Source organism: Xiphophorus hellerii, chromosome 3, assembly GCF_003331165.1.
Source record: "Xiphophorus hellerii strain 12219 chromosome 3, Xiphophorus_hellerii-4.1, whole genome shotgun sequence".
In the NCBI taxonomy this organism is placed as follows: domain Eukaryota; kingdom Metazoa; phylum Chordata; class Actinopteri; order Cyprinodontiformes; family Poeciliidae; genus Xiphophorus; species Xiphophorus hellerii.
The window spans coordinates 31,700,899-31,717,291 of record NC_045674.1 but is presented as its reverse complement, the minus strand read 5'-3'; positions in this window follow the sequence as shown (position 1 = coordinate 31,717,291).

Below are 16,393 nucleotides of genomic sequence, written 5' to 3'. Positions count from 1 at the left end.
TGTGCTATACAAATAAAATTTGATTGATTGATTGATTGATTGATTGATTGATAAAATGCTAGCAGCTACCGTAAAATGCTACCGTATTTCTAAAATACGGTAAAATTCTGGCAACCAAAACTGCCAGTATTTTACCATACTGGTAAAAAACTGGTAAGAGTTTTCGTTGACAGTATTTATGGTAAATATCTGGCAACAGCAGCTGCTGGTATTTTGGTGTATTTCCCAATATAAAATATATCCCAGGCCACTGGTGAAACTAAGCCCAACACAGAGCAAAGAATTATGAAAAGAATGTTTTGAACAGTGTTTACCTGGATGCTTATGTGGCCTAAACCAAACCTCTCTGTCCAACAGTGTTGTTACCTGGCCAAGCCAACCAGCAGATAGATATCTGGTTAACAACAGGATTTCTGTTAGTTTGGTCTGTTTAGAACCACATTGGTTTGTGTCAGTCAGTTGGAACAATTTATTTGGACATTGCGATGCTTATTCCCTCAGCTGAGCACAGAGTCATTTGGACTACACTGAGAATAGATTCTATTTTGAACAATGTTATTCTTTATGAGAAAGAAAAACGGTTCATGCTAATAATCATTCTGAAGTGTCCACAGAGGCAGTAAAAAACACTTTAAGGTCAGTAGAGTTTTAGGGTGCAAAGCATTTGCCTGAATCTGATTTATTTGATTTAAGTTTAAATTCAAATTTCAAAATGTTTAGATTACAATGTGAACATTAAGTGCCTGGAGATTTAGCCTTTACTCTGATCACTGTTAATGGTAAAATTTAACATCAAAAATAAAAAAAGTGCTCAAATGATCCCAAATCTGAAAAGCAGCTAACTGCCAGTTTTGATGCAGAATTTATATCAAATTAAATAAGGACTAAGTTAACCACACACAGGAAAGTGCATTGTACGGATGTACTCCTTAATTTGATTCAAATACTTTTATGAGGTGACTAACTGAGTTGCTTTGTGTCCATTGACCGTATAAATGTGCAATTTGACATTTCGAAAGTACATTTGCTTAATGGAAACATGCCAGTTTTGAAAAACAAACAAACATATTTTTCCATGAAAAGTTTTAGCCCTAGGATAATGAGATGCATTTTTTTGGGGGGCGTATCAAAATTATTTCGCAAAACTGCATTGCAAACACATTTTTTGCAACCCATGAGTCATATAGTCAACAACCTGCTGTTGCCACTGGCGCAAACCACAAAGAAGAAGATGACAGGAAGTAGTTGGAGGATTCATGGCGCTGAAGGTTTTTTAATAGCTTTTCAAGAGCATGAGCCGTTCAACATCAAGGGACATAAATGAAGATCAGGGAGGTAAAGATCACCAGCTGAAAGGTGCCTGTGAATACAGTGAGTAGAGATGAAAATATCTACAATAATATAACATTTACCAATCCAATTCTTGTTTTTATTTCACTGAAGTTGAAAGTATGTCTGGAAAAAGTTGTCCCAATGCAAATTGTATATATTTGTCACCATATTTAGTGAATGTTAATTCCTGACTGGAGCTATAAATATCAAAGTGGGATTTAAGAAACCACTGTAAACTAGTGGCAGAATAGTCCGGCTGCATCTGATGTTTTACTTTAGCAGGCAACATAATCCATGAGCTGAAGGCTTTGTTTCCATCACCCATTTGCAAAGCTGAGAATAATTACATTTTAAAGGTCTATGCAAACAGCAGCTACCACATTAGTCTGTTAATTCAGGCCAATCGCTTTTGCTAAAGAATGAAAAAAAAAAAACTAACAGGAGGATCTACTGCCTTCATTGTGTTCCCCACTGACTGATAAATGCACACTAATCTCCTGTGCCTCAGGTCACCATTTATAACATCTGATTATTTATATATTTCTCTAAATCTGCATAATCATTTTGGCTATAGGTCATATGCGAACAAGATGGGAAGCTGAGAAACACTTTGCATTATTCATGATCTGCAGCACACTGTGGGAGCCAGAGGTATACAAGATTTGTGGGGGAGATTTACCAAAGTCATCCCTTTCTTTATCATACAAAAGCTTTGCGGACTGGGAGTGCCTGGGGCCCCAAGATAGAGCACAAAGTGTGTAATAAAGAAAATGGTAAAAAGATGGCTTACCCAGATAAATAAATGCATTTTATCCATTCTGAACCCTTCTGTAGTTCTTTCTTTATGCATACGAACTTTTAACTTTGAAGGAAAATCTCCCTTTGTGGTGGCTGTCTTTGTTGCCCATCCTAAAAGATTTTAATGAGTTGAATACAGATGAACAGATGTAAATATTATCAATTTAAAGTGTGTTATGAATATCATTTTTAGAATTGAATGTCATATAATCCTAATAATCAAAAGTGGCTTATATGAATTAAAATATCCATTTATTATTTTGTACTTATACAAGTTCAGGTGCTGAGGTTAGGTGAAAAATTAAGTTACCCTTCTGCTTAGCAACATGCTTCAGCACATTTCTGAGGACTATGAGGAACATAGAACTTTATTCCATTTAATGAGTTTCAGTTGTATGTGTCCGGAAACTTTGATCACTCTTTTCTTCTCCATTCTCTGGATGAAAATTGGAATTTAGCTGTGGCACTGATTGATGTGCTTGTTTTTTTGGTTCCGCCCTTACGTCATTACAAACCTGCCCAAATCCTTCCAACCTTCTCCAGCTTCATTGTGACATTACTTGTGACCAAAACACAAAGATAGTTGAAGCAAAGACTGCAAAGACAAAGGTTGTGGTTTTCCACCAGAAAATCACACTCATCTGTGAACTACTACAGTACATGTTGTCAAACCAATATCACACATAGATTGAATAAGACAAGACCCCAAGATCTCCAAACCAAATCAGATGTCAAGACTACATCTGAAGATCTGCACTATGAACATCATAAACAGGAAACAGGAAATACTCAGTTACAGCTCAGACTGCTGTGGAAACTTGCTCATCTTTGTGCTGAGGGTGTGAAGACAGATCCTGCTTTGTTTCAGAAGGACCAGGTCCTCCTTAAAAATCATTCTTGCCTTCCCGTCATCCCACACCATGCCGATCACGACTTACCAGACCACAAAGATGTGAATTAAAATTCCATGACAGCACTGTTGTAAAGCTACAGCTCTAGTCCACTCAGAAGTTGCACTAGACTTTTTGGTTGTCCGTCATTTTCACTGATGGCAACCAAAAATATCCATCACATAGCATTTTTAAAAGTCAATTTGTAAATTATATCAATCTGCTCTAGATTGGGCCTAAAAAGATCCAATTATGTCTGAGCCCGATCCAACAGACTAATCAAATATAATTGGAGGATAGTAAACCAAACACTTTAAGATTTCACTGCTTTTGTTTTTATACCACCATTTAAGTAACCAGTGTTACTTCTTCCGTGTCATGTTTGGATCTAGTTTTTTTAACCCACATGCAGAACACCACAGGAGTAAAGGAATCAGTAGTATAATGTTTATTGAATACAATTGAGCAAAATAAGATGGATGAGGGTCTTTCCAGGAGGGGGGCAGGATCACGGAGTCGCTGGCGCACTGAAGGACAACAGATTAAATGTTGAGTTCAAGGTTGTAGGAAATGAGAGCTACACGGGTATACTGGAACGGTCTTACTTGTGATGTCGAATAATGACTGCGGGCTCGGGGTTCGTCTCCTATTTTGCAGGTCCTGGGAGGTGATCTGGATTCCAGAGTACGGCTCGATGGGGGGTGGTTCCGGGTTGCTACGTGGAGGCTGTGGTGGAGGACGGACAGGTAGATTCAGGCGTGGAGGGAGGCAGAGGAGCGGTCCTACTGTTAACTGGCAGGTACGGCTTGAGATCCAACTGAGGAAGTGGGACTCGGGCAACCAGTGGATATTCACCACGGCGTCATGAGGATGGGTTATCCAAAGGGCCAGAATGAGATCTTTACAAGGAGATCACACGGCGTCGCTAGGAACACCATCACTGGCAAACACTCAGGCGAAGAAGTGCAGTCAGTCCGCTCCTCTTAAACCTCAGGATGACTAGATGATGACCAACAGGTGTGCTGAACCGCAGGTAACGCCCTGCCCGGGAGGAAGCCTCTGGCGCTGTCCGGTGGACAACCAACGGAACCACAGACGAACAAAAAGGAAAAGAAAACCCCAAAAGGACAACAAAAAAAAACCCCGATACCTAACATTCCGTTTAACATCTCAGGTGCAAATCTTCTGGGATGTGCGATTGAAAAGATCACAAGCCAATTTAGTTGTATAGCACTGCGCTTGTTATAGTTATGTCCTTAACAAGGTCAACTGCTTCCTCCTCTACTTAGATTATAAATAGGTTAACACAACATAGCATCATCTTTAGTTTTCTCTGGCTGAACTGGTGATTTTTACAAGCATACAACACATGTAGAACAAAGTTTGGAATGCACTTCTGAACCGAAACCAGAGATAATATTCATAAAGGATTTTTATTTTTATTGATTGATTTAGTTACCTGTGTGTAAGGTTGAAAATATCTGCACGTCTCCACCAAGTATAGTCAAGTACAGTCAAGAGTGTAAATTATAATCTGTCAAAATGACAAACAGACCTTAGATTTTTCCAGCACTAAAAAAAAAAAAAAAAAAAAACTGTCAAATGTGGAAAAGATTCCTCTAACGTGACGGCTGAGTCCACTGTTCCCCAGACAGGCCAAAACCCCACACACCCAGATAAAATAAAAATAAATTAAAGGAGAGTATTAAAACACACTGGGCCATGTACTTCTAGTACTGCAGCTGTTAGTAATGGACTGTATTAGGCTGCTGCCTGCAGACTCATCTGAACACAGAGATTCCGATGAGGAAATTAATCTCTGTGTTCAGGCATGTCCTCCTGTTTTGTTACCTCTTGTTCTACCTGTTAGGACCTTGAGTTTGAGAATTATTGTTAACCATTAGGGGCCAATAGGCAGTGCCAATGAGACAAATTGGAACTTTAGGGGCCCTGATTGGGGTTTGAGGTGAGTTATTAACTGAGGATCTACAGAGTTACAGATTAAACGGTAGGTTAAAGCTGCTTCTATAATCTGAGCATACAGTCTGGTCAATTTAATTCATGATAATTACTTGTTCACTAATTCAAACACATACCTGTCTAGGGTTCCTGGCAACCGGCTCCTACCACCACAAATTAGCAGAGTGGTCAACACCTGGAAGTGGACAGACCTCTAAACCATAAGTCACTTCCTGTTTACTAAGATTCATCTTCATACTAGCTAAACGCTCATCTCTTCACAAAGTTACACAAACGTTTGAGACCCAAGCCTCTCTTTGTGCACATTTATGATTATTATTGTAAATAAGCTACTTTTCATTCTGTATCCTGTATCATAATTCTGAGGACGAGCCAGTAAAATACCTTAAAACATGACTGGATTTCTTTACATATACACACAGAAGTAAAATAACATTAGCTTTTTACTTTATGGTCACAAGTTCTAGCAAAGAATTCATAAGCAAATCCTCATAGCGTAAGGCCAGCCTGAAAACACTGGACTACACTCTGTTGCTGTTTAACCCTTCTGTCAAAAGGGATCAAACTGAAAACAAATCCCTGACTGCATACAGAACCTCCCATGAAGTCCAGTAGAACAAGACGGCAGTTGTAGCAGCCAGCTCCCAGCGGCCAACAACAGTAGCTGTAATCTTTGAGTCTCTGAGCAGCCCCCCCCCCCCCCCCCCCCCCCCCCCCCCCCGCACCCCCTTCACACCCCCCTGCAGTAGCTGTGAAGCCAAGCAACAGAGGTTAATGGTATTTTCCCTGCAGTCCACAAGGAACGCTTCAGAGGTGTTTGTAATTACATATTGTGCAAATCCACACTGAGCCAGATATACACACATTTGTACACACAACATAACACTGGATCACAATGAAGTACAAGCCAAAACATTTAAAGCTTTCTCCTGCTACAAACCCACACACAGGCTTTTTTTTACTCTCCCACACACACATATGAAACCACAAAAGCCCAGGACACAGAGCTATACACACAGAACTGCAGGATTCTCCACTAATGGATACTCCAACATACCCCCCCACACACACCCCCACACCCCCGCACACAGTGATCACTGTGAGTATATTGATTTGCTGTCACTCAAAGTGATGTGATGTGCAACTTGGCTGCTTGTCTCTTTGATGAGACATTAGTCTGGTTGTCCAGATGTTCCCTTCCTGACAGAACACACAGTTGGAGTGGTCAGCTGTCACCTGCAGACTTTTTTTTTTTTTTCCTAAAAGAGCATAGTAAACTTTTCAGAACACCAACCAGTGTGAGAGGTAAGACAGGTAGACAATCAGGTAGGTGGCTGCAGATGTTGGGGTTTATCCTGGAACCAAACATGGCAGACTATGAATGTCCACTGAACACATTCATTTTGTTTACATTATTATGCAAGAATACATCTACCTTTGCAGTGTGGCACAATTTTATTAGCTCACGATAAATCAATTAAACAATGTCAAAGTAAAGGTGTTTCCTCCCACCACCCAACATGTTTTACCGACGTTAGCGGAATTGCAACAATAGCGGAAAAGTTTTGCACACATTTCTAATGACAGACTACCCTGCGTTGACAGACTGCAGGTCAGGAGAGAATATGGCCAGTGGCACAGGTGGTTATCAATCAGGAGACAACAGGACAGGAGGGACAGAGTGGAGAAGCACATAAAATGGAGAACATCATAAAAACGTGGAAGCAGAAAGGGTCTTAGAAGAGGATGCTACAGGAGGTTTGATGTCAGACATAGAAGAAATCTGCAATTACTATTGAGTATGACTCTGAGAAGACCAGACAAGAAGGGAGACATTTAGTTGAAAAGCTATCCCATCAGGAGGACTCGATCCTATCATCAGGTTCTCATTGTCATGTCATGTTGCAGGCAGGGTGGAAGTGGACAATGTCATTTGGATGTAGACAGAACTCAGGCAGCTCTGGATACATGTCAGATACATTTTATCAGCATTTCAGCTCATCCTCAGCCATCAAGCTGAAACATTTCTTTGAAATTTCAACAAAACAGAGCAATATATTGTGTGATATTAAAGCTCTAAATTTACTGGTTCATAACTTTAACACTAAAGTTACTGAAATGAGTACTAAAAACTGAAAGAAGGAAATGAAATCAGTTTTATGTAGTGCTTTATTAGGACAAAACAATGAAATCAGCATTTCCATTTCTAATCGGCCCTTCTGACCAACACCAGCAGGCAAGGTGGTGAAATGTCTTAGGACACAATGACAGGAGCAGGTGGAGTGGGTACCGGTGACCCACATGAGTCTGAATAAAAAGTACAATGCTACAAACAAAAACTCGCACTGCAATTCAAAAAACGGAAAGGATGCAAAGAAGAACAATTAGTCAGTTAAGTATTTAACATTGTATAATTCTACAATAATCCTCTACATTAATCAAAAGTACACATTCATTCTACTTAAATATCTTCAGCAAATTGTTAAAACATAATATTTTTATAGGTCAAAATTTGTATGTTTTGGTGATAATTTGGTACTAGTAGACCTACCTTTTATTTCATTAAAAAAAAGATTGGCCACATCTTTTCTCTTATTCCTAGTTGTACCTCAGCAGATACCCCGGGACAGCTCCAGGTTTTCCAGCAGCTGACTCATCTCCTAATCACCCTTTTATCTGCGTGGGCCCTTTTCTCTCTTTGCTGTTCATTTGAGAGGCTGATGGGTGGGAGATAATGAGGTCTAATGGTCTGTCTGGATGACTGAGTGAATGTGGAATTACTTAGAGCGGGCCATGCCAATGGTACCATCTTTCCACAGAGACATTTCATTTGTACAAAATGTAAATTTGGGTTTTAGAACTTGTGTTTTATCTTTTTCTGGAACACCCAATGCAATTTTATTGCTGCTACTTTCTATTAGCTTCAGTTGTAAAAAGATTAAAAATGTATACATAAACTTCAGACATCAGATCCATTGTCTGCAATTAAAAGGACATCTATTTATTTTTCTTAATAAAAATCCTGTTTGCAGATATTAATAGTGATGGAATAAATTGTCATTTTATTTTCAAATGCTGGTTTAGCCACACTGGGAGGCAGAAGTAGCAGCTGGTAGCTGTAATAGTTAATGTGTGAGGACAATACAGCTCCCCATCAGCCTCCTGTAAATACCTGACATGTGGCGAGCTCCCCGGCAGATGTGATACAAGAATTCATTAGTGTCTCTCGTTCCTCATATCTGTCCCAAGAAAGCTATTATCTGTACCAGCAAGAGCGGAGGAGATTAAAAAGAGTGTGAAAAAATACAATCCTGGTAGCAACACTGCAACAACTCTGTATTCTTGTTATGTTTCACAATTTTGAAACATTTGCAGTGCATGAAGTCAGTCCAGCTGGTCTCTCATCACGACTGGACTGGGACATTAATTTGGCCCAGGCGTTACTGGTCCAGGTGGTCCACCATGACTGGTCAGGCAATGATCGCTCAAGATAATTCTCAAACATTAATGCATACATTGTCCTATTAGTTTAAGGTTAAGTTAGTTTTAGTTCAGTTTTAATTAGGAATATTTAGTTTTTACTTTGTTTCTTGGTGATACTAATTATATGAGTTTAAGATTGGCTGTTTAATTGATGCATGTTTATGTTTTATATTAATGTTAATAATAAAGTATTGTTAGTTTATGGACAGCTGGAGATAGGCACCAGCAGTCCTCCTGACTGGGGATAAGGGTGTAGGAAGATGGATGGATGGATGGACGGACGGACGGACAGATGTTAGTTCACGATGTAATTAATTTGAGCATTGGTTTAAGTGTATAGGGCTAACCCTAACCCATTTAAAAACATTTTTATTTACCAGGCTTTACTACATACATTTAGCATAGTAATGTTGGGCAGTAGATTAGCATTACTTTACAGAGCTACAAAACACAAACTTTGACCTTAGGACCTTATTTTTGTCAGTGTCTCCCTCACTGACTCCCTCACTTACTAATGTTAGTCTACTATTCAACAAATCATCAACACTCGCTTCACTCTGTCCATCTTCTTCTTTGACTTCTTGTCACTGTTTATTGTTTCTTGCTGCAGAAATCAAAGCTACTGCAAATATGTCACTTTTGCACATCTGGCTGCAGACCTTTGGTTTTCCATTCTGCATCCTCCATCTTCAGACATATTTATGTCTTCACTTAGCCATTGACATAAAATGGCTAAGTGATTGTTCATTGTGGACATTGTGTCCACAATGAACATCCTGTTGACAATACCTTTGTGTGAGGTGCAAGTCAGGTGCTGTAATTGTTCTTTTAAACAGCAGAAGGTGATACATTATAATCTGCCAATTTTCAATAACTGGTAGCAGAAGAAAAAGGCTTGGGGTTTTTTGCTGTCAAGCTGTTTCCAAACCAGATAGAGATGTTAATTTGAAAATAGCAGATATAACTGTATGCATCTACGACTCAAATTAGCAGAACTTGGCAGACTAGACTGCTTACATTTGTAAAACTGCTTCTAATTTGATGCTAGGCATTGATACATATACATCACCTTGGCTACAAGGTAATATAAGGCAAAGTCAAGACAGTACTCTGTAAAAGGTTAAGAAATGGCACCGTCTGCAGCAGTACTCAGGCATATAATTGCTGAGTTGGCACTAAGAGGCTCAAAGTGTGCCACTAAAATATCCCTCACACCACTAAACCATGTTCAGAGTCTCTTAAATCCTCTTCCTTGCCCATTCTGATGCAAGCTTTGAACTTCACAAAGTCATTTTCACCACATTTAGATGCCCTGTACAATTTAGTTGCTGCAGTTTGGTTAGTAGATTTGAAAATTGTGTGAACAAGCAGTTGAGCAGTTTAACCCAATAGTCACCAGTGAGTTAATATTTGACCTGTATCTGAAATAACTAATTACTTGCTTTCAAATGTTGTAGTAACATGCTACTAGTTACACTACCTCACAATGATAGGAAAATTAACCCTTTCAGGCATAGTGGTCACTGTAGTAGACAGCTATATAAAAGCCATTTTCTTGTGTTTCTTGTGGATTTTTATGTTATAAATGCACACAGAACTGAAGTGGACAATAAATGCACACAGAACTGAAGTGAACAATACACCATCAACTACTGTCCACCCAGTGCAAGTGCAAAAAAAAATAGTTAACTCCAATATGGCAGACAGGTGAAAAAGAATGCCAATCAACCCAGTCCCTCCTTCTACTGAAGAAAATTATTGCAAGTAAAAAAAAATATTGTGACATCAAGACATTCCCTCTTTAACTTTCCCTCCATTAAGGTGGGAAAAGTTAGGACAATTCCAAGGGCCCCTGAGAGACAGGAGACCCTCCACAAAATGGTTTTGTTTTTGTTTTTTTCTTCATAGAAATAGAAAAAAATAATTTTGGCCTTGTCAATTACTAAATTAATTATATTGTGTTCTTTAAAAAAATTTTATCAGTAAAAAATAAATGTTACCACTCAAAGACCAAAACGCACACATCCATATTTGCACTGAACCCCTCTCCCCTGGATCTGCATGGAATGGTTCGTTCCTGCTTGGCGAACTTGACGGTGACGATGTTCAGCAGCAGTCAGTAGACGACAACAAGAACAACTGTGGCAGGTACTATGCTGCCAAGAAAAATAATAAAGTTAGGTTTTCAAAAGGAGAGAGAGAAATATGACAAGAGTGTCAATTTGTAACCCAGTTTTTCTCCAAGAGAGGTGAGTAGACCATGTGAGATTATCAACCATTTAGGATAGTTAACTTAGCTACAGACTGTTTGCCTCCATTTCACTAGCATTTAAAGAAGGAAGGGAAAAAATCTACCAACATATTCATATATTTAAGTTGTACCTGTACCTTTTACCACACTTAACAGATGAGTCAGTCAGCAGCAGCTCTAACCCCCATAGCAGAATAATCCCTCCCCCTGTCCCAGTGAAAAAGGTGAGCAACACTGTTCAGAGACAAGCTAGTTAGCATCATTCCAGGGAGTCTATGTAGATTTTTCCTCTTTTTACAATTACACAATAACATAATATATTTATTAAAGACAGAAATTAAAACAATCTTTATAAAATTATAATAAAATACAGCCTCTTGTCAGTCCAGATAGTCCTTCCTTAATCTTAAATTACAGATATCCGTTGCCACGTCCCTCCTGACCCGTCCCCTCCTAAGTGAAATTAAAGCTGCAGTATGTAACTTTTATTAACAAAAAGTACATATTTGTTAAGACTGGCAATATGTTGAGAGATTATCTGATAATTGAATTCCTCTGCCTTTTCCCAGTGCTCTCTAGAAACAACCAAGCAGAGGCATGAGGTGGGTTTTAGCTCTGTCAATCACAATCTTTAGCTGTCAATAGTAGGTCAGGGAGGAGGTGGAGGAGATTCATGTTTTCACAGATTATCTGTCTCATAGCAAACTCATGACAAGAAAGCAAGGCAGTTACATGCCTTTAAAATTGTGCCACTTTTTATGGGTCAAATAGACTCAAGAAATTGTAACAGCAGGGGGGCCCGATATAATTTTTTGTCATGGGTCCCACGTTTCCTGGCAGCTCCCATGCATCAAGAAACCCCTAAAGAACAAAACTACTTATGTATTTTCCAAATAACAACTTTGTATTTGGAGAAAATTACAACTGACCACCTGGAAAAAGAATCCTAGAAAAAAATATATATTTTTACAATTATTTTCCCACCTTTTCTTTATGCCTTAAGAAAATCAAAAACACTTTGGAAAAAAAATCCTGATATAAAGGATCATAATTCATGCATGGAAGGGTTAATTTTGTTTGCAAACCACTTTTATCTCGGTATGGGTACTAATTGATACAGTTAAAAATTTCATGTTTGTGTCATTTTTTCCATTTTATTTTGGGTAAATGTCTTTCATCTGTTAGGTGACATATTTTAAAATATTTAAAAAAACTAATCATTTTTAGATTGTACTATGTTTAAAATGATACCCCTATGTAGCCTGAAGATTGAAATCCCCATCGTGAACATCTTTGTGGATGTGCATGAAAGAATTGTTTGGTTGTGCAGCAGGGTGCCACCATCTCAGCTGTAACACAGTCCATCACCTGGAAAAAATCCAATTAAGCAGGGTGACTGTGATAAAGCTGCACCCTGCAGGCTGCTGAATGAGACGGGGAAAACTAAACCTAAATAAACTGCAACGATGAAAACTATCAAACGTGCTTTTTTTACTACCCAGTGCTCACAAAGCAGAATAACTGCAGCTCATATGGCCTTTCCTGGCACTCAGCGGCAGACTGAATGGCTGACAACAGGAAAGCAAACTAGAGTACAGGACGTTGCTTTACTGAATAGAGTCTTTATCCTTTGTGGACCATATAAGATTAGGAAATGTTGGACAAGTTTGATGCTAGGGAGATTTTTCTTTGCAATCTAGAAAACAAACGGAAAGGTCACCCAGCTGTTACGTCAAACAACACTAATGAAGCTAACTGTGCTAATTGCAAATAAAAGCTGATAAAACCTTTGAAATATAACTTGAATATAGTTCTGACTGTGACTAATATAAGAAAAGCTCTTTTGCTGAGTTATTTAGTGTGACTCAGTTTGAACGTTCACAAGAGAAACACTTATTGCCAATTTATTTTGTCCCTGCAGCTTTTAGAGAATTTCACCAACATTTACAACCCAATAAAATTAAAAAGGTGACAGCAAGCAGCACTTTTAGCAGCTGTGTGACAGAAATGTTATGAAAGGGTCATTTTGATGCTTATCAAAGGCTACAATTAGTCTAAACCTGTGAATGTCTATAGGTTTAGTTACAAACTGCAGCAGTATACCTGACATATGTGTGTGTTTCTGGATTTATTTTAGTTTCCTAACAATGTTGAGATCAAAAACATAAATAAATACATATGTAAAGAGATCTGGGTCAGAAAATTGATTTATATGCCGATGAATGTCTCAGATCTGAGCCTCTCTGAATTAAATCAGTGATCTTAAAGAAAATAATTAATGAAAGATAAAATATGCAACAGACAGATAAGAACAGACATGAATAGAGAACAAAATAACCAAAACAAGACACAATTACTGCAATATGATTATATTGATGTCTTCTAAAAAGCTTGCAAGTCACCTAAAGAAAAAAAAAATCTATTTGTATTTTAGAAACAACACAGAGCAAAATGCTTTTCAAACTGTTCTAAAAAAACTCATCCATGCAGACATCCTCAGAATAAAACACTGTTTTCAGAGGAGAAAGGGGTTCTTACTGATTAAATATTGTTTGCTTATAAAATACACACAATTCTAAAAGTGTTTGGGTAAAAGCACATTCAACAACTGGGCAGAGTAAATCTACCACAGAGCCATTATGTGCTGAGCTTATTGTCAGAAACTAAAGGTGTGTGTAATTTAGAGACAAGACAGAAAGTAGTATTTGTGAAAGTGAAGCAGGACAACTGACCTTCAAAGCTTACAATTTTGGAGGATATAAGTAACTTCAAACTGAGTAGTTCTGCAGATTTTGCAATAAATTTACCTTTTATTGACTTTAAAGTGCTGGAAATTCTACTAATGATCCATCTGAAGAAATAATAATAATAATAGTCATCATCATCATCATCATCATCATCATCATTCATTGTCGCAGCCAGAAGCCAAACATGATGTTGTATGGATCAGCTTGGCCATGTTTCTGTTGACATGAGGAAGTGCATTGAGGTTTGAACGGTGGCCAGGCTGTGGTTTTGCTTTGTACATCCAGTTGTTCTGTCACCTCTCCAGCTGACTCACCGCTGTCTTCCTCATCAAATCCCACAAACAAGGGAAGCCAGGGATTAGTCCCAGCTAAATACACTAAGCTCATTTGATAATCACAGCTTTCCCCCAATCTCAGCTAATTAACAATGGTTGTGATGAAATTCATCCCCACAAATGGCTGCAAGTATTCACTGCTGCATTATCAGCACCATGTGAGCCCATCAGCTGAATTCCATGCCCTATGTGGCATGAAACTCATGAGCTGACTCCAGTATGTTCTGATGCAGTGGACTGATTATTACTTTAGCGCCAGCTTAAACTTAGGATGCCATACTATCCAACACGTTCCAGGTTTTTGTAACACAAAAGATGAGATCATAGAAAAACCTTTTAAAACTTTCTTCTCTTCTAATGTGATCATTACCATTGTACAGTTCAAAACAAGTACTGTGAATCTGTAGAGGCCGAAATAAAAGAGCTTTATGTCCAGTATGTTGTGCCACAAGATTCTGGGAGATTTTAGCAGGTTTTAGGCGTTTTCTTTGGAAGAAACATGTTTCTTTACATTTATACTTTTTGCTTCAGACATACAAAGAATAAAGAAGACTGTTGCCACATGTGGAGAACAACCAGTGACAGAAATTGAAAAAACATTTTTACACAAACAAAGGGGTCAGCTAAAATGTATGCATTAGATATGCCAATGTAGCTAAGCTTTATTTCTGGTTGATCAGATTCACTACAGATTATTAATGATAGTTGGTATTTGCCTTAGTTGGTTAGCAGTAAATATCTAGTGATGGTTCATAAAAGTATTCATTTAGGGATCTGCAAACGTTTCGCAACTAGTTCAGAGCAAGTGTCTGGTTGCTCTGAACTGATTAATGTAGGAAAATATCAAATCAAGATGATTCATTCATATAGTGAGATTGAAAATCAGTAACATGATTGTTTTTCAGTTGAACATAAGTGGCATCAATGAAATGATTTATCCTGTTTTTTTTTTACATCACTAAAACCTTGCATTTTAACATAGATATGAGTGCCTCTAATGTCCTCACATCTTAAGTGTCTTAAGTGCTGTTAGAACCTTAGTCTGGAGTCTGAGAGTTACACAAGACATAAGGGCTTGTTGTGCAGAGATAAATACAGAAAGCATAGGGAAAAATGAGAACAGAGACCTTCACTGTAAAAATATCCTCTTTGTTTCAATTGGACCTGAGAGTGATTAACATACTGAATAATGTTTGTGAAGAGCTCTAATGTCCTTAGGAGGCGGGAAGAAGGTCAACATGGGGAAAGATAGGTTGGTAATTATATCAAGAAGTGATATAAGAAGTAAAAATCAACCCTTTCACTTATTTCTGTTACATATCACAGCATATCCCACTGCTCAACCTAGTATGTAAACTCAATTATTCCTGCCTCAGTCAGACAAACAGCCAGATCAGCTGACATGGTGTTCACACCCTCCTTTGGTGCACTTCTTTTGCTATTTGTGGCTGAGATTAGCCTTTTATTTAATCTACTCCAGTCAGTGTCACCCTCATTAGATTATGATGGATATGTTGCTGTTTGTTTTGTTACCTAAATGGAAAATGAAAGATATTCCTCTGAAAGCTGGGAAGTTCCTCTCTCTTGATTTGATGAGGGATTTGGATAGACTGACAAATGAAATAACTAAAGTGCTTCAGGTGCCTGGGACAGACAGTGTCAGACCTAGATTTGCCAGGATGGGTTGGGTAGTTCAGCAACAACAAGTGGATGGCCTGAGGGTCGTCCTAATCAATACATATGATACACAGTAGAAACTATAGAAATTTGGCCAAAGATCTGTAGTTTACTGGCTAACAGCGTTTGGGCTTGTTGATGATGTAATCATCTGGCATCGAAACAGACCACAAGGAAGCTGGTCTGTTTCAAGAGCACAAAGGAAACGCTCATTAACAAGGTTGGTGCAAAAAAGTCAAATATCTGGACCTGGTTCAGGTTTAAGCTAGGCTGCCAACGTTAACACATGTGGTTCATCTAAAATGTTCAACATGTTAATATTTCCTAGTGCAGACCAATCACATTATCTATTTTGACCTAAAAGCCTCTCTCCTATGGAGAGAGGCTACTTCACAGCAGTGCAGTCATCTGTCTGTCTGTCCGTCCATCTGTCCGTCCGTCTGTCTATCTATTTATCTATATATGGACCATTCAATTAGTCATATGCTTAGCTGCTTAGCCACAAAACTCCTATGAAAACAGAAAATGGACTTAAATACTATTTATTTTAGAACTGGCAAAGAACCTCAGATACTGCATTTGGAAATACAGTCCTGATAATTTTCCATGGACACAACAAACACAGCAAACAGCACTTGAGGAGGTTTATGTTCTAGGGAGGTAGCACTGACTTTCCCCCTAGCAGTACTATCAAGGTGCTGTTAGTGGCTAAAGCCCCAACCTAGCAAATGTTTTGAGGAAAAGTGCTGCAGCTATGACCCAATGTGCACTCTGTGTTGGCACCTTAATGAGGCTTCTTCTTTTTAGTGTACACTGGCTGATGTATCTGTTTAAGAAGACAACAGTTTGTTTTCTGGAGATGTATGTAACAGCACTGCTTTTTTTGTCTCTGTCAGATTA